The sequence below is a fragment of the Pongo pygmaeus genome, chromosome 11 (genome assembly GCF_028885625.2).
Source record: "Pongo pygmaeus isolate AG05252 chromosome 11, NHGRI_mPonPyg2-v2.0_pri, whole genome shotgun sequence".
In the NCBI taxonomy this organism is placed as follows: Eukaryota; Metazoa; Chordata; class Mammalia; order Primates; family Hominidae; genus Pongo; species Pongo pygmaeus.
The window spans coordinates 70,194,717-70,219,201 of NC_072384.2; the positions used below are offsets into that span (position 1 = coordinate 70,194,717).

The following is a 24,485-nucleotide window of genomic DNA, read 5'->3' on the forward strand; positions in this document are numbered from 1 at the left end:
GAAATCGAGTCACAGTTCTTGGAGTTGGAAATCACTTCAAGAAATCACACAGTAGCCAGGCGTGGTGGCTCACGCCTGTAATCCCAGCACCTTGGGAGGCCGAGGCAGGTGGATCACTTGAGGCCAGGAGTTCGAGACTTACCCGGCTAACATGGCGAAACCCTGTCTCTACTAAAAATATTAAGATAAAAGTTTGCCTGGCATGGTGGCACGTGCCTGTAGTCCCAGCTACTTGGGAGGCTGAGGCAGGAGAGGTGGAGGTTGCATTCCAGCCTGGGCCACAGAGGAGACTTTGTCTCAAAAAAAAAAAAAAAATCACAGAGTGTTTGTTCAGGGAAAGAAGGTTTTATTGTCCTCAGTTAGGAAGCAGCACCTTTGGCGGAGTGAATTTACTAAGCAGTGGAGTGAAAACTGGAAACTAGAATGCAGATCTTTTTCTAGTAAACACTATATTATAATCCAAAAGTATATCTCTAGATTGCTTTGTGTTTGGTCTTTGACTTTGTGGGATGTAGCCATTTGTTTTTGTTGCCTTTACTCTGTGACCTAAAGTTCACAGGCCCAGTCATTTTGCAGTTCCTCTGCACTAGACTCAACAGAAACACAAGGCTGAGAGCAGTAATTTTCACAGCAGCCTGGACCTCACCAACATGATTTATGTGTTTTTACTTGGAGAATATACTTTAATGCTAAGATTTTTCTGATTATCTTTTTGTGTGCACCCGCTCACCACATGGGCTCTTAATTTAGAAAATATTTAGCAATTACATATGGAATTGATACTTTACATAAAAGCAAAAATGGTGTCTGTTATGTATGTTACTAAAAATTTTGATGTCTTTTATTTTTCTGGCAACAGAGATACATGACCCAAAGAAATGGCTCATTATTTTTCATTTTCTGTGAGATGAAAAGTTCTTAAGTTAAAAGTGGATCTGCCCCTGGAATAAAGGTCACATGGTAGAAGTTTTCGTTTTAGTGGTCCTGAAGCCTTTGCCAGGCACCAGAGATACTGCTGTGTACTCATAAATTTTAATTACTGATGTCTGGGAGCCAAATCTAAATTTGATTTGAACTAAGTCTAAAATTTTGTGAAATTAATTTTGATGTCAAAATCAGATATCTTGGCAGCCTTTTAGAACATAATTCTTCCAGAACTTCTACTTTGACAATTGATTATCCAAATATTTAAGAGTTTGTATAAACAACACTCAACTAAAAGCTTTGGAACTCAATTCGTATGGATTTTCTTCTTTTAATGAATGAATATGTTGGTTTTCTCTCTTGCCAAGTCTACCCAATGCCAACAAAGCAAGAATTTCAGCATTTTTGCTGAAGGGTCACTTTGTGATAAGAGAAAAATTACATAAACATCTGTGCTACCAGTTGTGTAAAAGTATAGCACATATACTTACGTATATTACATAATTTTAGATAATGATAATACTGACTTATGTATTTACTATACTGTACTTTTTATTATTATGCCTTCTACTTATAAAACAATGTGTGCCGTAAAACAGTATGCCATGTTATGCCAGCAGCAGCCTCATACATCTTGTGTTTACCACATCTCTTGATTGCATCATTTTCTCTTGTGCTTGATTTAATCTCATGTTGTTTTGTTCATTATGGCCCCTAAGTGTACAAAACTCATGGCTAATGTTGCCAGTAAGAGGCCACAATGAGTGACTGACCTCGAAACAAAAGTGATTAAGAACCACTTAATTACAAAGGTAGAAAGTCAGTGATGGTTATTGCTCACCAGTCAGGTATGTCCTATTCCACCATAGCTATGATCTTGAAGAACAAGAGCAAAGTGATGGAAGTTGTTAAGGGATCGGCTTTATTGAAAATAATGAGACTCACAAAAATGCAAGAAGGGTCTATATCATGTATAGAGAAACTTTTAATGACCTGGACTGATGGCCAGTCACAGAAGCACATTCTTCTCAGTACCATAATGATCACAGCCCAGGCAGAAGGTTTGTTTGCAGTGTAAAAGAAAGGCCAGACCTGACTACCGTGTTGAATTTACTGTTAGCTCTGGATGATTTAAACAATTCAAGACTTGTTATTCACTACATAATGCAAAAGTGAGCACTGAATCTGTGAGTGCTGATGTGAAAGCAGATGAAGAATTTTTGGAAAGTCTAGATAAGCTGATTATGGAGGAAAATTACTTGTCAGAGCAAATTTTCAGTATGGATGAAACCTCCCTATTCTAGAAATAGATTTCTAAATGGACTTATACATATGGAGGCCAAGTCAATGTCAGGTTTCAAGGCTTTTAAGAATAGGATAACAGTCTTGGTTGGGGGGAATGTTGAAGGCTACAAATTAAAACCGTTTATGATCTGGCACTATGAGAACCCCAGGGCCTTCAAGTATATCAATAAACACACACAAGCCAGGCTTGGTGACTCACTTCTGTAATCCTAGCCCTTTGGGAGGCCGAGGAGGGTGGATCCCTTCAGGCTAAGAACTTCAAGACAGCCTGGGCAACATAGTGAGACTTCATCTCTATACAAAAATAAAAGAAAAAAAAAAAATTAGCCAGGTGTGGGGCACATGCCTGTAGTCCTAGCTACTCAGGAGGCTGAGGCAGGAGGATTTCTTAAGCCCAGGATTTTGAGGTTGTAGTAAGCAATGATCTTGCCATTGCACTCCAGCCTGGGTGACAGAGCAAGACACTGGCTCAAAAAAAGGGAGAGGGCACACAGTGCCAGTGTACTACAGGAGCAATAAGAAGTCATGGTTGACTCAACTCCTCTCCAGGATGCCCTCCTGAATTGCTATGCCAGTGAAATGAAGTACCGTTTGGAGAATACCTTCCAAGGTTTTGCATATTGTTGATAATGCTCCCACACAGTCTTCTTTTATTGACAATCTTTATCCCAACATCGAAGTGGCATTTCTCCTTCCAAATATCACCTCTGACCCAACCAATGGATCAAGGAGTTATAGCAGCTTTTAAGGTCTACTGCCTGAAGAGGACCTTTGTTCAAGCTATTGCTGCAGCTGAGGAAGACACTGAGAAAACACTGATGCAATTCTGGAAGGATTATAACATCTATGACTGCATCAGGAACCTTGCTTGGGCCTGGGGTAATGTCACCAAAGAATCTATGAATGTCTTCTGGAAGATGACACTCAAGAGGTTCATCCATGATTTTAAAGAATTTGCCAATGTTGCAAAAATCAACAAGGCTGTGGTTGAGATGGCCAACAACTTTATTTTATTTATTTATTTATTTTTTTTTTTTTTTATTTTTTTGAGACAGAGTCTCACTCTGTCGCCCAGGCTGGAGTGCAGTGGCGCAATCTCGGCTCACTGCAAGCTCCGCCTCCTGGGTTCACACCATTCTCCTGCCTCAGCCTCCCAAGTAGCTGGGACTACAGGCGCCCGCCACCATGCCCGGCTAATTTTTTGTATTTTTAGTAGAGGCGGGGTTTCACTGTGTTAGCCAGGATGCTCTCAATCTCCTGACCTTGTGATCTGCCCGCCTCTGCCTCCCAAAGTGCTGGGACTACAGGCGTGAGCCACCGCGCCCAGCCAAGATGGCCAACAACTTTAACCTGGGTGTGAATAAGAATGAGATTGGGAGCTTCCAGAAGTGATTCCTAAGGAATTAACTAATAATTAGTTATTGGAACTGGAACAAGAACATGTAGCTGAAGAAGAGGCAAGAGAAAAGGAAACTACAGGAGAAGATGAAAAAAAGAAGAACCCCCAAGAAAATTCAGGGTTTAGCAGAAGTTTTGCAGACCTCAACAAGCTCCTTAAAAAGTTTGATACCATGGACCCCAACACTGAAAGGTTTTCAATAATACAGAGGATGTTCATGGTGTATTATCTGCTTACAAGAAAACCTAGAATGAAAAAAGAAATGAACCAAGTAAACTACTGTGGACATATTTGTGAAAAGAGTGACACCACCTCCTCAAGAAGAGCCTCAGGCAGGTCCTTTAGGAGGTGTTTCAGAAGGCATTGTTATCATAGGAGATGACAGATCTGTGCATATTCTTGCCTCTGAAGGCCTTCCAGTGGGACAAGATATGGAGGTAGAAGACAGTAATATTGATGATCCTGATCTTGTGTAGGCCTAGGTTAATGTATATGTTTTTGTCTTAGTTTTTAACAAAAAAAAAGTTTTAAAAGTAAAAAAAAATTTTTTTTAATAGAAAAATGCTTATAGAATAAAGATATAAAGAAAATGTTTTTGTACAGCTGCACAATGTGTTTATGTTTTGAGCTGTGTTATCATGAGTCAAAACATTTAGAAAATTTAAGTTTATAAGGTTAAAAAGTTACAGTAAGCTAAGGTTAATTTATTATTGAAGAAAGAAAAAATTTTAAATAAATTTAGTGTAGTCTAAGTGTACAGTGTTTATAAACTCTGGCAATGTACAGTAATGTCCTTCGCATTCACTCACCACTCACTCACTGACTCACTCAGTGCAACTTCCAGTCCTGTAAGCATCATTTATGTCAGGTGCCCTATACAGATGTACCATTTTTTATCTTTCGTATCATATTTTTCCTGCACCTTTTCTATGTTTAGATACACAAATACCATCATATTGTAATTGCCTATTGTATTCAGTACAATAATATGATGTACAGGTTTGTAGCCTAGGAGCAAAGGCTGTACTGTATTAACCAAGGTATGTAGTAGGCTGTACTGTCTAGGTTTGTGTAAGTACTCTATGAAGTTTACACAATAACAAAATGACCTAACAACACATTTCTCAGAACATTATCCCCATCATGAAGTGATATATGCCTGTATATACGTGATATGGGAAGTTACTTTCCAGGACAAAAGTCTTGTTACAGTTACTTTCTCCAAACAGAACCAAAAGGGATAGGAGAGTAAATGTTTTCTATGGGTAAAAGAACAAATATTTTTTTAAATGAGGAGTTTCTTTCTCAAAAGTTCTATCTTAACTTTTCTCCTTCTAGTACAAGAGTAGACACCTGAGGTGGTTGGAAGAAATGGAAATACTCCTTCATATTTTGTTTTTCCATCCAGTGAAATTTCTCATTGTATCCCCACCTCACCCTCACACCCCTACATTAACATATTATTTTAAGTTACCTGTAATGAGGGAGCCAGAACCCACCAAATGTACCTCTCCTCACACCAGCTGAGGCTACTTTCTTCAAACATTTCCCTGCCCATTACCCGAAGTAGTATACTATATATGATTGATTGATTTTTTTTTTTTTTTTTGCCTCAAAACTCTCTGAATCTACAAAATTCAGTTACCTGAAAGATCTTCCTTTTTGTATTTTCCTGCATGGAACTGAGCTAAGAAAAATCTGGCTGAATTTGGAGAAGAAAAAGTGGTCTGCTGCAGAGAAACCCAAAAGGGGAGAGTCGGTGGTGGGGTGCTACACTTGGACACCAGACTTAGAATTGCCTGGACCATGGGTCATAGTATTCACAGTGGCTTCTCTCCCTCAGACCCTCTAGGGTGCTGCAGGGAGAAACGTTTGGCCGCGATACTCTACACTCACAGTCTCTCAGATTTTGGCTTTGCAGTGGGATCTTAGAGTCAATTACCTTGGGAGAATATGTCTCAATATTCAGAGGCCACAGACTCCTGCTAAAATGGGCTGGAGAAGAAAAAGGGCATAATAGCAGATTTGCTCTCAACGTTTAAAAGTGAACATTATCAAAGTGGGCCTTTGGATGCTTGATTACTTCTCTCTCCCAACTTGGAGCTTTATTTTTTCCAGTTGCCTCAGGTGTAGGTAATTTTTTCTTTCGGAAAATCTATTGACATAATTATTAATTTAGGCTTTTGATTGCTCTCCTTTGAGCATCAGGGGATTCCTGTGGACTTAAGAGATTGTACAGTATCAATATGTGTCTGCAATTTCAGACCTTCACAAAGGCTCATCTCATTTCCAGGAGGCCTAAAACTCTTGGGTATCTGTATTAAAGGTTCATAGACCCTCTAGTATTTTGCATGATATGCTAAATAAGTCCAAACTACTTTCTCTGAGATCAAAAATTAAAAATCAAAGAGATGTCAGGGTTGTAAACTACACCTTTTCACATTCAATGGACAGAAGAGATTTTCTGTGAAAATGTGAGGTTAATGACAAAGAGGTTAGTGACAGCAAAGGGTGGCTAACACAGTCATCAGTTGGCAGGTCTAGTGTGGAAAGGGAGGGTGCAGCAGAGCAGGAGAAAGACTATTTTTTTTTTCTTTTGTGGAAAATTCTCCCACAGATTTTCAGCCCTGCAATCATAGAATTTAGAATTAAAAAGGATTTTAGTGATTATCTATTCCAACCCTCTTGTTTCAGGGGTGAGGAACTAAAGCCCAGAGCATGTGATTGGCCCAAGGCCACTACATTTCCTGGTTACCTTTCTTAATGTCTCTTCCCCCATACTTCTGCCAAAAGAATAATGTATATACAGAATGCACAGTATTACATATTGAACTTAAAAACACATTAAGCTTGGTCGTAGAAATCTAGAACCAGCTGCAAATGTTTACTTCCAGAAGTTCAACCATTTTGCAATAAACATGCAGTTGCTTCTCAACTCAAGGCAGTATATTCCATTATTAAACACGTACTCCATACTAAGCATTATCTTATACACATTATCTTATTCAATTCCCACAATAATTCTGTTGAAGTTGATTTTTTAATTCCCACCTACAATGTGGAAAGTGAGGTATGAAGAGGTTAAATCATTTGCCCAAATCCCATACCCAGTGCTGGGATTCCAACCAGATCTACCTGAGCCAAAGCCCTCACCATAACCATATCACTAAAATTGTTCTCGTATGTGCCATTCTGTTGATAGAGGTGCTTTTTGAGGATGTTTCAGGTGTGGCAGGGTACAAATATCCCTAAAAAGCTTTATATTATTGTGAAGTGGGTGGTAAAGGGCCAACCTGGCAATACTAATGAGGCTGTCCTTCAAAGACATAGGATTCGAGTGAAAGTTTCTCTTTAATAAGACCATTCCCTACACCCTGGGTGAAGAGGAAAGAGAACCAAAAATCTGCAGAATTTTGGGGCAAGAAGAGAGATTAGAAAGCCTCCCCAAACACCTCAATAAACCCATGAGGAAACCACAGCTTAGAGAAATTAAGAGCCTTGCCACCATTTCTAGGTTAAAACAAAATGAGTGAGTGAATTGGCAGGCAAAGAGAAAATAAGGCAATTCACATTTATTGAGCACTTACTGTGTACCAGGCCCTGTCCCTGGGTGCTGTTTGAATTTCCTTTCCTTTTGTCTGTCTCCTTCAATGACCATAAGGTTCATGAGGACAGGGCAGGGATCATGTCCATTCTCTTTAGTGAAGTATCCTTGGTGCCCATCATATGGCCATGGTAGATGCTCAATAAATATTTCTGACTGTTGGAATACATTAATGAATGAATCACTCACCAACTCTAAGGAGTCTTACCATCTCTGAGATCTCTTTCTCTCTCTCTATCTATATAGATAGATATATCTATAGATACATATAGATATATAGATATCTATATAGATACATATAGATATATAGATATCTATATAGATACATATAGATATATAGATATCTATATAGATACATATAGATATATAGATATCTATATAGATACATATAGATATATAGATATCTATATAGATACATATAGATATATAGATATCTATATAGATACATATAGATATATAGATATCTATATAGATACATATAGATATATAGATATCTATATAGATACATATAGATATATAGATATCTATATAGATACATATAGATATATAGATATCTATATAGATACATATAGATATATAGATATCTATATAGATATATACACAGATATATCTATATGTTTTATGAGATAGATATATATAGATATCTAGATATCTAGATCTATATATAGATATCTAGATATCTAGATCTATATATAGATATCTAGATATCTAGATCTATATATAGATATATATCTATAGATAGAGATTATATACCTAAAGAGATAGATAGATAGATAGATAGATGGATAAATAGATATATAGATCTCTAGATAAATCTATTTACATCTCTTTCTATACATAGATCTATCTGTCTATAGCGAGAGGAGGAGACAGATTTCTAGAAAGAGAGAGAGAGAGTGAGCCAGCCTTGATCTGTTGCCCAGGGTGGAGTGTAGTGGCATGATCATAGATCACTGCAACCTCAAATTCCTGAACTCAAGCGATCCTCCCACCTCAGCATCCCAAGTGACTGGGACTACCTGAGCTTGCCACCACACTTGGCTAATTTTTTAAAATTATTTTTTGTAGGGACAAGGTCTCACTATGTTGCCCAGGCTGGTCTTGAACTCCTGGGCTCACGTGATCCTCCCAGCTTGGCTTTCCAAAGTGCTGGGGTTGCAGGCATGAGCCACCATGCCTGGCCCCATCTCCATTTTATAAATAAGAAAACCAAGGTGCAGTGACCCAAAACAACTTACCCAGGTTCATAGAGTTTACCTAAGTCAGTTGATTGCAAGGTGCATAGCCCCTTGTATACATCAGCACAGAAAAGCTACATCACCAAGCTGAGAAGCAAATCTGAATATCAGCTAACACTGGCTCTCTCCTGCCTCTTAGCAAGAGCTGGAGAACAAAGACCCAAGTGAGGTCTGTTAGTCCTAAGATGTTGTTGTTATCACAATACATACTGGGATCTACTTATAGTATGCTGTGAGACATCATAAGTAATTAAAAGAGAACTGCACATCTTAAAATAAATGAGCTCTATACACTTGAACATGATGCAGCCTTGGCCTTCCACTGTTGTTTCCAGCTCTCTCTGATGTGCACCTTAGTAGTCACTAGTCAGGAGCATCTGCAAGATTTTCCTGTATCATGAAACATCCAAACATTTTTCCTAGAGAATCTTTGTTATTTCTTGGGGCTCACTGATATTGTACATTCTGATATTCATAAAGACACTGTCACCAACTGTTAGTGGTGTCAGCCCAGCATTCCTTCTTGTCCACTTTAATCATGTTACCTTCCTTCCTTTGGAAAATTATACCCTCACATACACACTGTGGTTCTGATGGGGCTGTCAGGCATATTACACTAAACCCTGGCCAGAACTTTGGGTTTGTGACCCAAGCTCATCTGTCCAAATCAACTATCTCTCTGATCACTGTAATTGGTCCAGAGTAAGACAAATGCCTCAAGTTAGGCCTCTCTGAGACTTTATATATGGCTACCTCTTGACCTCCAAATCCCATCCTCCTGCCCTATCATTTCTACCACCACCGCCATGGCCAAGTAGAGGAAGGCTGTATGAAGTTAAAAAAAAAAAAGTATCGTCAGTGCATAGAGAAGCTGGGGAGAAGAGAGCGGAGATGAGAGATGAGGAGAGGAGAGACTCTAGGCTTACAGGGGACAGCAGGAGAGAGAAGATACAGGTTACATGATTTTAGTCCCTGGAGTACCTAAAGCCAGCTCTTCTAGTAAGCCAGTGTTTCCTATGTTGGGTAAACACATTTACAGTGGTTTCTGTTATTTGCAACTAACAGACATCTAACAAATTTTCTAATAGCAAATAGGAATTTTACCACAGGTTTCAAGGGAGAGGGGAACATGATGGCTAACTTTGTGCTGTGAACTCATTGCCATGCTGAACATCCCACCCAGTAGCAGATGTGTTGAGGTAAACTGTGCCTCAAGCTAAGACTTACCCTTTGTGTGCAAATCCCAATCCCATCTATATTTCAGTCGCCACCTCCTCCTTGCAGCCTTTCCTACCTTGCTTTTCTCTGGTTGTTCCAATCTGCCCAATGAGTGTGCACTCTCCCAGCACACACACACACCCTTGTTGCTGTCACTTTCCTCTCTACTTTCCTGAAGGCAGCAACTACCAGGTACAGAAGGTAATCATTAAATCCTCATTAGCTGCTCTTGACCCAGCTGAATTTGTGGTGTGAAGAGGATCTAAGGACAGTGTCGTGCCCCAGGCTTCTGAGAAAGAACCTGTGCAGGAGAGGGACATAGACATGGGCTCTGGAGCCTGATGATCACATCTGGCTCTGATACTGAGCCATGGGATCTCAGGCAAGTAAGTTACTTACCCTCCCCAAACCTAAGTTTTGATTTCTGTAAAATAGGAACAGTAACCATCATTTTGCAGGGTTGTGGTGAAGAGTAAAGATAGTACATGCCAATCACACCAGGTAGGACGTGTTCCAAAAATGATAGTTTTTGCACTACTGCCTTAACTAAAGATGGCCAGATGATTGATGGGGATCTTGTGGGCACTGGAGACATGAGTTGTCTGGTGCAGCCTTAGATGAATTACAAGGTAGAAGCCATTATTAGCTTTATGTCTCTGCTGCATCTTAATTTTGCCCCTTTTTTCCTTGTTTACTGTTATTCTCTAAGTGCTTGTTTTTGTTTTTGTTTTATGAGACAGAGTCTCACTCTGTTACTCAGGCTGGAGTGCAGCGGCATGAACATGGCTCACTGCAGCTTTGAACCCCCAGATTCAAGCAATCTTCCCACTTCAGCCTCCTGAGTAGCTGGGACCAAGCACATGCACCACCACAACTGGCTAATTTTTGTATTTTTTGTAGAGATGGGGTCTTGTCATGTTGCCCAGGCTAGTCTTGAACTCCTGGGCTCAAGCAGTCTTCCTGCCTTGGCCTCCCAAGGTGCTGGGATTATAGGTGTGAGCCACCATGCCTGGCTTCTGAGTGCTTTAAGGGTATTCCCAGCTATCCAAGGTCCCCCAGCTCCAAAGAGCACGCCATCTGTGCCTTCGTAGCCTTCCCTTCTCACTGTTATTCCAACCAACTTTCTCCTTGCTCAGCTAGCCTAATTAATGAATGAGGCTTCTGTGGTTGTGGTTGCTAAGGAATCCACTCTCCCAAATGTAGTTGCGTCTTAGTGAGGACCTTTTACAGTCAAAATACCTGAATCCAGGTGTTTCTAACATTTTCATCATCTATTACACCTTTTATTATTCTCTGTCTTCTTGATGCTATATTTTGAAATGGATGTCTTCTCCCAAGGGTAGGATTTGTTTAATAAAATTAACTTTCCTACTTCATTAATTATAGGAATGGTTGCCATTAGGGCTTAACCCAAGAGCATGATACAGTCAATGTTACCACACAGAGTAAGTTAGTTTCTGGCCAAAAGGAAAAAAAAATTTGAAGTACTAATTAGCCTGTTTGTGATTCTGGCTGGGTTTGTTGTAATACTGCAAATAATTCAAGTCCCATCACAACCTTTCTGAAGGGCACCCCTACCTGAACTCCCCCAAAAGCTGTCACTTCAGGTAGAGGCCCTGGAGAGGACTGGCCCGTGAGCCCCTTACCTGGTAGGTGGTCCCTGTTTGACTGTTACCATTTCCAGCCCCTCTGCTTTCTCCTCACCAGAGCTGGCTTTTACCTGAGTTTATCTGGGCCTCAGAGTACAACGTAAATCGTGCAGAACGATGTTTCTAAATGTTCCACATACCTACGCATTACCACACATTCATAATTGGACTTGATTTGGCCATAAATTCCTTAATTCTGACTACATGTTTTCTCCCACCCATAAGGTTTATAGGGGGAAGAAAAACTCATTTAAATAGGCAACTCTTCCTCTGTTCTTTTTCCACCCTCTGCCCCCAAACCACCACTACCCTACAAACCTCTCGCTGCCCCCCAGGGCCTAGAGAAGGCCCTTTAAGGGGATAAGAAATGGTGCATTTTGTAGAAAGCAACCTCCAAGCTGAATTAGGTGAAAGAAGCCATTGTTCTTAACACACATAGTCACCAGCCACAGGCCTGTAAAATAGGCTTAGATTCCTTCAGAAAAGGAGTCTCTTTGAGCAGCCTAGCCCCTTCTAACTAGGTGTACTATCTTCACCTCTTCTTGACCCTCATGAAGTTGGTTTTCTGTCTACACATTTTTCTGCTTAGGCAGGAAAATATGGCTGGGGTGGGGAATCTCTGTTTCAGGAGTGTAGTGCCAGAATTCTGGGCTGTCCAACATTTACTTTGCCCTACTCTCAGCATCCCTGTCTTCTTTGGGAAATCTCACTGTCTAGGTGGGAAGTAGGCTCCATGTTGTCTCTCTCCCACTACAGAGCCACCATGGAACAAACCCTTGAAAGAGGCCCTGCCTCGAGAGCAGCCTGGCCAACATGGTGAAACCTCGGCTCTACTAAAATACAAACAAAATTAGCCGGACATGGTGGCACACCTGTAATCCCAGCTACTCAGGAGGCTGAAGCAGGAGAATCGCTTGAGCCCGGGAGGCAGTTGCAGTGAGCCGAGATTGCGCTACTGCACTCCAGCTTGGGCAACAGAGGGAGACTCCTTCTCAAAAGAAAAAAAAAAAGAAGCCCTGCCAAGCTGGTGCTCCTCCCAGACTCTGCAGCCAACCAAGCAAGGAGATGTGGAGGTTGGAGAACAACAGCAGCAAGGCCTGTTTGTATTGCCTGGCCCTCCAGAGTACCCCTGGATCCTGCCTATTGTCCATGCTGGGTTCTCAACCCTCCCATCAATTCTATGAGTCCCTGACTTCCTTCCAGTGAATTTCCTTTTTGCATAAGGTGGTCTCAATTGTTCCCACCCTGTCTAGTGGTTAGGGGAAAAAAAGAAAAGATGGTCTCAGTTTCTGATGACTACAGTCATGAACCCTATATGACTGTGGTATTATCTTCAAGGTGAATGAATCTTCTGGACAAGTAGATATAATAATATCTATTATTAGTGCCTCTGTTGCCAACATTTCTGGCCCTGTGTTCTGCTGTTTGTTGCTCACTTAACTAAAAAGCTTCACATTCTAATACAATGAATTAGAATAAGATGGCTAGAGAAAGATCAGGACAATATCAGAGTAGGGAACAAACAATTCTAAAAGGGTCTAGTTGTGCAACCTATTTCTCAACATAGCACCTAAACATAATTATAGCATTTGGGGACAGCTAAAATGATTGATTTTCCAGAAAATATCTGTTGTTTAATTACAGGATCATATGGGTCTTTTGGCAACGAACAGATGCCAAAACAGACTTTAAGCACCATCTTGAGAAACTTGTGATTTGCTTAGTGTGCTTTTAATTTAAAGCATATGGTTTCACATGCAACTCCAGTGTCCAAAATGAAGACATTCGCAATGAATCACTCTATTGGAGAAAATGCAGTGCTCCTGGACCAGGTCTTTTGGTCTGTGTATTCAAATGGTTCTGTTTAGAGGCATAAACACAAAGCAGCTCTGCCTGCTTCAGCCGGCTGTTCCTGGGATTCATGAGACATCAAAGGGCCTCACGAACGAATTCCCCTGCAATGCACAGTGCTTGGCACCACGGCCTGCCTCCATCTGAATAAACAGAATGCAGTTTGGTCACTGGAAACTACGATTAGAATGATTAGAAGGCCGAAAAGATCATTTATTTTGTGGCAACTTTTCCTTTTTGAATCTCTCAGCCTTCCAGCTTAGTCTGACACTTCATGGCCCTTGGGGAATCCAGCTCTCCTGTGTGGAAATTCAGAACTGCAGCCTTTATACTAAGAACCACGCTATGGCTACAGGCCACAGACCTGAGTCCGTTGAGACCACATGTGGTGTCTACCTGCTGGTGAGGGATGGCAGTAAGGACACAGAGTGTAGTTGTAAGGATGTGGGCTCTGGACTTACATGGCCCAAATTTGTATCAACAAGCCATTTCCTAGTTATGTGAACTTGGGTTAAGGGGTCCTGGGCTACAGTTTCAGAATCTATAAAATGGTATAACAGTACAAATCTTTCAGAGTTGTTACGGGAATTAAATGAAATTACCCATGTCCAGAGCTAAGCTAAGAATCTAGTACCTAGTAAGCTATAAAACTATAGTTAACCATTATCGTAATTACATTTACAATTATTATTAGAAATAGGTCCTGCCTCTTTGCCTCAAGTCCTTTCATGCCTCTGCTTAAATTCAATGCACATTTAATGAAGTGCCTACTGCAGGTCAGGCCCAGTGTGTTAGATGCTTTTACATACTTCTCAGAGTGCTGTATGGCTTGAAAAATAGCTTTTGTATTTCTGTGTTCATTTTCTTCAGTGTTCCACCCATCCTGTCTTCATTTCACCCTACAGGACATTCTCCCTCACTCCTCATTGTGTTCCTAGTCATTCTTTATCTCTGTACCACCCAGTAGTAAGGACTACATCAAGCTAAAGCATAGAATACTGTTCGTACTGGTAGCACCCATTTGACAATACTCCAGGCAGTTACATCAAAGGAGAGGCATTTCAGAAGGTGTATACAATCTGTTTTATTTTCTGGGTAGAAAATCTATTACTCCCAAAGATTTGTAGTAGCTCTTTACATATTAGGCACAGTAATCTGTTGTCAAATATAGCTGTTACAAGTATTTTTTTTCTATTTATCACTTGTTTGTTTTTACTGTTAAAAGGGATTTTTTTGCCTGTAATCCCAGCACTTTGGGAGGCCAAGGCAGGCAGATCATTTGAGGTCAGGAGTTAGCGACCAGCCTGGCCAACATGGTGAAACCCCATCTCTACTAAAAATACAAAAACTTAGCCAGGCATGGTGGCAGGCGCCTGTAATCCCAGCTACTTGGGAGGCTGAGGCAGAAGAATTGCTTGAACCTGGGAGGTGGAGGTTGCAGTGAGCCGAGATTGTGCCACTGCACTCCAGCCTGGGCGACAGAGTGAAACTCTGTCTCAGAAAAACAGCAAAAAAAGTTCTTTTTGATGTACTCAGCTCAATATTTTAGAGTGCTTGCCCTTAGTCTCATGCTTAGAAAAGTCTTTCCCATCCTGTGATTAAATATTCACCCATATTTGCTTTTATCATTTTTCAAATTTTTTAATATTTAGATTTAATACAAATATCCTTAAAATGTTTATCTTTAAACTATCTAGGATTTATCTAGCAAAAATTATTAAATTCATAAGTCAGCCATGATTGTTGATTATTTTCCCTTCCTGGAGATCTTGCCTTGCATCTTATGGCAGTGATGAAGCAATATGGCAGCTCTGGGAAGGCACTAATGAAGGAATGCAAAAATGGTCCACTGGATGTAAACAATAGAGAACTCTGAAGATAAGCCCTTCCTTTTTTTTTTTTTAACTCTGCAATTATTAGTTTATTAGTATCATCTAGGACTCAGATGTTCAGTATTCCTCCTGAAATTACATAAACAAATGCAAATGGAAATAATCCAAGTCAAAATTATATAACAAAACAACACTCCATCATAAAAGCATGTAAAATTATAAGAACGCCATTTTAGAATACTGGCACTTCAAGAAAACGATAATCTGGAAACCACAAAATTGCCAAATTGTTCCCTAAACTGCTAAGCAGATAAACATGACTAATGAATGAGTTTGGGCTTTGTAAAAAAAAATCATTCAAATAAATTGAATAATTCATACCGAAATGCAAAGTTTAAGTGTCTTCCTTCCTCCTATCTACTTGGATTTATAAAGGGGCAAACCATAATATGGGAAAATATACCCCATTTTAAAAGCTGGCCCAATTAATTAAAAATACTTTTAATGGAAAGTCTCATTTCCTGAGCAGTCCATATTTAGATAAATGGGAAAAGACATTTATAGCCAGCATTTTCGTAGTCTTCACTGAGACTAATGTCAACAAAAAATTTAATTTGGCAGTCTTATATTCTAAGCTCATGCTTTTGGCAATACATTCTCAGGTCTTCTTTAATGTGGGAACTGCAAAATATCACTGCCATTACATGGTAATGGGAGTTAAAAGAATAGAGTCTTCGTGTAAAGGATAAAGCATACTTTTCTATTAGTCCTTTAAGGACAGACTTTCAAAATGTTTGCTTCTAATAATCCCATGCTGTGAGTAGATTGATTACTCATCAGTTTGTAAATATAAGTGGGCTATGTGAAATTTCTTAACTGATCAAGATTTTGGATTTTCAGTTACGGATGAAAACTATCTCAACTTAACTTTACCCCCATTATGATATGCAGGGTGCATAGACAAAAGTTTTTTATTAGCTAACTATATGAAAGGATAAACGCTGTAATAATTCATGTGATTCAAAATGGGCAAAAGCAAAAGACTAGCTTCCCCTCAAGAAGAAAAATTTCAGACCTATGAAAAGGACAACAATACTAATAAAAAAAAATTGTATTTACTTAGAAGCATTCAGAATGTCAACAAGACAGCTGCAACTTTTTATTTTGCAATTACAGAGTGGTATTCAGTTAACAGAACAACGATTATTTCATATAAGCTGCATCAGAGACAACTAAAGATGAAAAACTACCATCCCCATATATAACTAATTTGTGCTGTGCACCAACAAGAACCTGCTTTAAATTTCCATACCAGTTTACAACCCCCATACTGTACCAGGCAAGGTTAGTGGCTATTGAAAATACCACCAGGACAGGGCTATCTAAAGACACATTTGGTAGTGTGTTAACTGTACAAAAAAAGACATTGTACAGTGTAAAAACAAATCTTACACAGCCTTACATTTTAATTTTTTTCTTTAAAAGGAGTGAGTTGTATACAGGGGGGTTAAATGCTTTATAGACAAGGAAAACTAGGCTAGAACCAACTTATTCATCATCATCTTCTTCATCTTCCTCATCTTCCTCCTCTTCCTTCTTTTTCTTGCTTTTTTCAGCCTTGACAACTCCCTTTTTTGCTGCATCAGGCTTTCCTTTAGCTCGGTATGTAGCAGTATCATTTTCGTATTTTTCCTTCAGCTTGGCAGGCTTCTTTTCATAAGGCTGCTTGTCATCTGCAGCAGTGTTATTCCACATCTCTCCCAGTTTCTTCGCAACATCACCAGTGGACAGGCCAGGATGTTCTCCTTTGATTTTTGGGCAATACTCAGAGCAGAACAGGAAAAAGCCCATAGGAGCCTCTTGGGTGCATTGGAATCCTCGAACTTCTTTTTTGTCTCCCCTTTAGGAGGGATATAGGTTTTCATTTCTCTTTCATAATGGGCCTTGTCCGCCTTTGCCATATCTTCAAATTTTCCTTTCTCTTTAGCAGACATGGCCTTCCACCTCTCTGAGCACTTCTTAGAAAACTCTGAGAAGCTGACTGAGGCATCTGGGTACTTCTTCTTAAGCTCCTCCCGACAAGTTTGCACAAAAAATGCATAAGATGACATTTTGCCTCTCGGCTTCTTAGGGTCTCCTTTGCCCATGTTGAGTTATTTTTCCTCAGCAAGGCACAGAGTCGCCCAGTGCCCGTCCAGCTCTCACTTGCCCCAGCACTGTCTCTATGGAGCTCAATGTACTGCAGTGGCTGTGAGAGTGGGAGCCAGGCACAGCCTCCTCACCCTCTCCGCTCTGTAACATTACCCTTCCTTGTTTTTATATAGTTTAATGATTTGTACCAATATACTGTAATAGCTTAGCCTTTTAATTTGGGTTTTCTGCTGCCCTTATAACAAAGTTTTGAATACAGAGTGAATCACTGTTAATAGGATTTGTCTTCTCAAGTGTGCTAGGGCAGGAAAAAAAGTTAAATTCACTCTTAGGTCCTTTTTACTTTTTGCTTCTGCTGTTCCCATTCCAGCCAAGGCTTTCCTCACCTCAGTTGGACTATTATAATGTCCTTTTTGATTCTCTTCTTTCACTCTCTCCTCTAAATTATTCTGCATGCCACTGCCGATTACTATATGTCATCCTCCTGATCAGAAGCTCCAATGTCTCTCCAGAGCCCATGGGATAAAAGACAAAATCTTTAAGAATGACTTCTGCCAGGCGCAGTGGCTCACACCTGTAATCCCAGCACTTTGGGAGGCCAAGGCGGGTGGATCACCTGAGGTCGGGAGTTCGAGACCAGCCTGATCAACATGGAGAAACGCTGTCTCTGCTAAAAATATAAGATTAGCCAGGCATGGTGGTGCATGCGTGTGTGGTCCCAGCTACTCAGGAGGCTGAGACAGGAGAATCACTTGAACCTGGGAGGCAGAGGTTGCAGTAAGCCAAGATCGCACCATTGCACTCCAGCCTGGGCAACAAGAGCGAAACTCTGTCTCACAAAAAAAATAAACAAGCAAACAAAATAAAACTTCCAAACCTTCATAAACTTTATTTTCCTAAAATCTCCACTTCCCTGCCCCTGAAATCAGTGGTGACACTAGGGGAAGGCCTGTGGGCACTTTAAGCACCCTCAGAATACATTACTTAGGTCCATGAAATCCACCCCCCCCCCATAGAAGTCTTAGTATTGTTTGAAATTGAAAATATTAATTGTCCATATAAGTGTGAAAGAAAGCATCTTTAGGAAACATTGCTATTTTGAAAAAAATCTAGTAGCATATTATTATCTAAGAAAATACAAAATACTATGCATTTGCTATATAAGCCATTTGATAGCCCATAAAATATTTTTTATTCTGAAAGATTGTTTTTCTAAAAGTCTTAAAACTTTCATATTTTTTCTCTTCTCATTATTCCTATGGCATAGATTAGTGTCACTGATATCCCCAGATTTCATAGATGAGTCACACAAACATCCGCCACCTTTTTTTCACCACAAAACAGGAAAACAGTAGTTATTCCCAATCCAACCGTCTTTGGGATTTAGGATGACAGTTGTCTACTTCATATTGGGTAAAGATTTTGTGTGTTTTTAGGCAAAGGTTTTGTGTAATCATTCAAGAAAATTTTTGGTTTGGTTTTAAAATGCTTAGAAAAACATAAATATTCATCAGTAGAAATTTGTTAACATAATGGCACATCCATAAAATGGAATACTATGGAACCATGAATAAGAATGAGACAGCTATATCATCACGGACCACATAACAATGTTGTGATCAACAATGAACCACATGTAGGATGGTGGTCCCATAAGATTATAATACCCTATTTTTGCTGTACCTTTTCTAAGTTTACATATGTTTAGATACACAATTTTTTTACCACTGTGTTATAATTGCCTACAGTATTGTGTACAGGAACATGCTATACAGGTTTGCAGCCTAAGAGCAACAGGCTATAACATATAGCTTAGGTGTCTGATGGACTATATCATCTATGTTTGTGTAAGTACACTGTAGGTTATTCCAACAAAGACAAAATTGTCTAATGGCACATTTCTCAGAACATATCCTCGTTGTTAAGCAATGCTTGACTTTATGCAAAAGCCTCCGTGTTATATTGAAATATGAAAAAAGCAAAGCACAGAGTGTGTAAATATGCTCACATTTGAGGCTTTTGTTTTTATTTTTATTTTTGTTTCACAGGCAGGAGATGTAGCCTTAGAATTGTGTGTATATAGAATAGTTCACACAAGATAGTAATGGCAACAGTTTCCTCTGGAGCAAGGGCTAGGGTTCTGGGGAGGACTTATTTATTCCATAATCTTTGGTGCTGTTTAACTTTTTTCCTATACCTAAAGTGTGGGAATTTTTTCAATTAAAACTGTTAATTAAACATTTTAAAAATAAAATTTATAATACCCTCATTTAATGACCCTTAAGCTAACAGGGAAGTGAACTCTATCAACAGATACAGAAACCAACTAGGTCAGCACCTTTGAGTTAGAGAGGAACAATAATTCTTTCTGAAACAGAAGAACATTCTTCAGTGACTGCATATCATTCAGAACTTAAGCAACAAAAAAAAGACAAAGCAGGGATAGAAAAGCTATAATAATGCAACCCAAACCATTTCCTTCCAGAAATGTGGGAAAAGAAAGTAGAAGAGAAGGTGACCCTTAAGGAACATGGTATTCCAGAAACAGGTCACACAATGCAGTTGTGCACATGTATAGCAAGTTAGCTAGTTCTCAAGTCTCCATTTTTGCTGATGGTAGAAAACAATCTGGTAGCTTCCAGGTAAACTCAATCACTTCCAGGATTTTTCACAGCCTCTCTTTAATATAAACACTCAGTTAATTTAGGCTTCTCCTCCCTCACCCTTCTTCTCTTATCCCCTTCTTAGCCAAATTTTGAAACATTTTTTACTGTACCTGTTATCTGTATTTCCCCCTAGAGAACTCCTTTGGGTCCTATCGCTCTCCTGAAACACATTATCAGGGTTGCCAAAGACCTCCAGGTTGCCAGATCCAGAGGGTCTTCTCTGTCCTTTTCTCATTCCACCTCTCAGCAGCATTTGACAAGGCTGACCCATGGTTTTCTTAAACCACTCTCTTCTCAGCTTCTGTGAAGACTCACCCTTCTGGCTTCCCCCCAGCCTCATGGCTGCTCTTTGTTTCCTCCCAAACCTCTAAATGCCAGCGTTCGTCAGGCATCAGAGAACCTTTTTTCTTCTCCCTTTACATTTATTCTCCAAGCCTGAAATTCCACTGATGTGTTGATGATGCCCCAGTTCATATGTCCAGCCCAGATTTTTTCTCTGGATTTCAGACACACACAGAGCTTCCTACTTGATATCTCCACTCAGATATTTCCAGGGTATCCTATGCTTAGCATGTCCAGAACTGAACTCTTGATCCCCTCACATCTTGAAAACCTTAATCCTCCCTTGGTATTTCCTGTTTTAATAAGTGGCATCATGTTTGGCCGGGCACGGTGGCTCACGCCTGTAATCCCAGCACTTTGGGAGGCGATGGGGGTGGATCACCTGAGGTCAGGAGCTCAAAACCAGCCTGGACAACATGGTAAAACCGCATCTCTACTAAAAATACAAAAAAAATTAGCCAAGCCTGCTGGCGGGTGCCTGTAATCCCAGCTACTTGGGAGGCTGAGGCAGGAAAATTGCTTGAACCTGGGAGGCAGAGGTTGTAGTGAGCTGAGATCATGCTACTGCACTCTAGCCTGGGTGACAGAGTGAGACTCCATCTAAAAAAAAAAGAAGTGGCACCAACGTCCATCCAAGGATTCAAGCCAGAAGTCTAGAAGCCATTCTTGCTGGTCTCCTTTTCCTCATTTTCCACATCCAGTGCATCAACAAGTTCTGTTTTGGCCTTCTGCGTACATCTTGATTTTGTCCGTTTCTCTTCCTCTTAACTGCCACAACCCTGGTCCAGATAACCATCGCCTCTTACCTGTAGTAGCCTCCTCACTGGTCCCCTCACTTCCCCTCTTGTGTCAGTACGTATATGGGACTCCCACCAGAGACAGTGATCAGTGTTGAAGAAATAAACTGCTTCATGTCTTTTTCTTCACATTTTCCTTCCATAGTTTCCCATTGACTTAAAAAAAAAATTCAAACACCCTCCCTGGCCATCAAAGCTCTGTATGACATGTCCGTACTCCATTTCTTCAGCTTTACCTCACATCATGATCCCCTTCCTCACTACATTCTAGCTGCACTGGGCAGATCTGATCTGCCTCCGGGATGTGGAGATGGCATTTGCATTATGCTGTCCCCTCAGCCTAGAACACTTTTCTCATTCTTCAGGCCTCAACCATCAACTCTTCAGAGAGGCCATCACCCACCACCGTATCTTCAAGTTCCTTTTCCTCTGTAATTTTGACTTAAAACAACCTATTCGTTTCCTAGCCTGCAATTATTGTTTATAGTTGAACTCCATCACTAGAATGAATGAAATCTCCATGAAGGTATGAGTCATGTCTGTCTTGCCCACCTAATACATTCCTAGAAAGTGACACATGGAGGACATTCAATCAATGATGAGGGTTGCTGTGGATTTAGGAATGCGTAAATATTTGCGACATTTTCTCTAACTCTGCTATGGTGTTCCTTATAAAAATAAAATACAGGCTGGGCGCGGTGGCTCACACCTGTAATCCCAGCACTTTAGGAGGCCGAGGAAGGCAGATCACCTGAGGTTGGGAGTTCAAGACTAGCCTGACCAACATGGAGAAATCCTGTCTCTACTGAAAATACAAAATTAGCCGGGCGTGGTGGCACATGCCTGTAATCCCAGCTACTGGGGAGGCTGAGGGAGGAGAATCGCTTGAACCCAGGAGGCAGAGGTTGCTGTGAGCCCAGATAGCGCCATTGCACTCCAGCCTGGGCAAAAAGAGTGAAACTCTGTCTCAAAAAATAAAATAAAATAAAACAAAATACAAGTAATAAATATGCTCTTCTCTTAATAAGTAATTATCGTCTGGGAGGGAAAGCATTCATGAGTAGAAATTTATATTCCTATTTTTCTCAGTTATAATAAGTCAAATTGTATGAGATTGTTGCTATTAGATAGTTTGTTACTACCAAACAACAATTTCAAAAGGTACAAACTAATAAAGTGTACATATTTAGTTTAAGCTATTGTATCAGTAGGGATAGATTAGATTATGATGCAGAAATAAAGAATCCCCACAACTTCGTGGCTTACAACCACAAAGGTTTCTTTCGTATTTGTGCTATACTATGTGGGTCAGCTGCGGCTCTGCTCTGTGTCCTCTTCACTCCAGACCCCAGGCTGATAATAGCAGTTTTCATCTAGATCATCCTGGGGGTTATGGCAGAGACTTGGCAAACCACACTCCAGTTTCTATCTACAAATACACATATCCTTTTGGCCCACATTTCACTGGCCAAAGGAAGTTTCACGACCATTCCTGAATTCAGCAGCGTAGAGAAGTGAATCTTTCTGCTGGGAGAGGCACTTCAGGGATAGGAACACAAATATTTAGTGTAAAAGTAATACAGTCTATCACAGTTAGCCTGAGCAGCTACTGTTTTCACCTGGCAGTAGTTAGCTACATTTTAATTATTAATATATATCCTAGCAGTAAATAGGACTAGGCTTATGCCATTTAGCCTATTCATAAATGCAATATTATGTGGTAAAAATACCTACATTAGTGTTCTGACCTGTATTTAGTATTTTATAATAATGTAGGTAGGTTTCTTTTATTTAGTAGACACTCTAGGTAAAGGAACAAAGTTTGTAGAAATCAGGAATTCTAAAGTATAATAGAAATCCCTCTCCTTTGCTTGTTGATTTGAAAGATATGTTTTGTGAAGGAGAAGTAATGTAATTAGGGGTCACTGACTTTTGATGTTCTGTTTTAAATTTGTACACTTTTAAGGATACCTATAGACAAAATCCAGAAATGCTTATGAAGTTGCCTGAAATTTAGGGACAGGTACACTTCTGGAGGTTTCCTATTCTAAGTTAATCCCATGATGTAAAGAATAGTTACAGGTGAGGCGAAGGTTGCAGTGAGCCGAAATCAGGCCACTGCACTTCAGCCTGGGTGACAACGTGAGACTCCGTCTCAAAAAAAAAAGAATAGTTACAGACATCAGAATGGTTTGGGAGCATATGGATTCTGGGGTAATTTTATTACTTACTTGCTATGTACCTTCTCCTTCTACAAGATACAGATATGTATATGTAAGTGACACAGACTTCTGAGTACAGTTCATGGGCAACAAAAGAACTGATAATCAATTAATAGACATTAAAAGGATGGTACTTTGTAAGCATTACTTTGACTTCCCAATGGGATTATACAAGATTGAAGGATCCAAAAGGCAACCAAGAGAAGTTCCCATTAATGATAAACAGCATTTCTCTTATCCTCTCCTTTGCTTCTCCAGAGGTGGTACTTCAGATTCTTGTTACCGTTTAAATGTCCTTTGCATAGATGTGCTCAGAAAGACATCATCCAACAGGAAAAAAAAACATATAACTTTGCTCATGGTCCCAGTATGCTTCAACTGGCTTATTCAAGCCCAAAGAGAAAGAGAGACAGACAGATAGAGAAAGACAGAATGTGTGTGTGTTTCAGCACTTCCAGCATCTCAGGAAATTAACCATTGATCTAAAACTCAGAGATGCAAATCCAGAGAAAACTGGAAGCAGTCCAGGGCCCACAATGTAAAGTTAATTACCTAAGGAAAACTACAAGAAAGACTTTTGTTTTCCATCAAAATCTCCTCCCCAGGCTGTTAGCTATGTCGTACATGGGCCCAATCGATATATTAGCGCTTGAGAACCAAAGTCCCTTGGAATAAATTAATCTGTCAGGGAAAGAAATAAACAAAGAACAAATTAACATGTTTTAAGACATTGCTTAAATTTTCATAAATACAGACCTTGAGATGGGATGATTAGTTCCCAGGAGCCAAAGCTAATATTTGGTTGTAATTAAGAGTTGCTCTTTCATGTTTCTTCTGATGTAGGTGGGAAATGACCCACGTGCTTGCTGAGTTCCTTGCCCATACTTCTACACAAATGCCACTGTTTACTTCATTAATGAGAAATGGGTGCCCCACACATTATACTGGCATACTTAGCTTGTTTCACCTCTAGCTAACATTAACATAATGGAAAACTATACACAAATGTACACACTCACACATATACATACCACACACACACACACACACGTCATATAAGCAGGCATTCCTTCAGGAATCTCCATACATTTTTAGTGGCTCAAAAGGACCTAATGGCCTAATACATGATATGCTAGACCCATCCAAGATGTTCATACCTCAGACCTCTGTTGCTAACAATCCCTATGTGCCCTTCACTGTGTGCAGGTGTGGAGTGAAATTGCTGATGATTAGCAGGAAGAGAGACAACTATGTAAGTTACTTATTTGTAAGAACTCTTTTAAATAC

At 39.9% G+C, this 24,485-nt stretch overlaps 1 protein-coding gene and 1 pseudogene across 3 annotated transcripts in view; one reads left to right on the forward strand and one right to left on the reverse strand.

Annotated features, from left to right (window-relative positions):
* The window catches only part of MYO3B (myosin IIIB), a 485,003-nt gene that overhangs the window by 415,116 nt on the left and 45,402 nt on the right, over positions 1-24,485 (forward strand). The window lies entirely within an intron of this gene.
* On the reverse strand, positions 16,569-17,226 carry LOC129031117 (high mobility group protein B1-like; annotated as a pseudogene).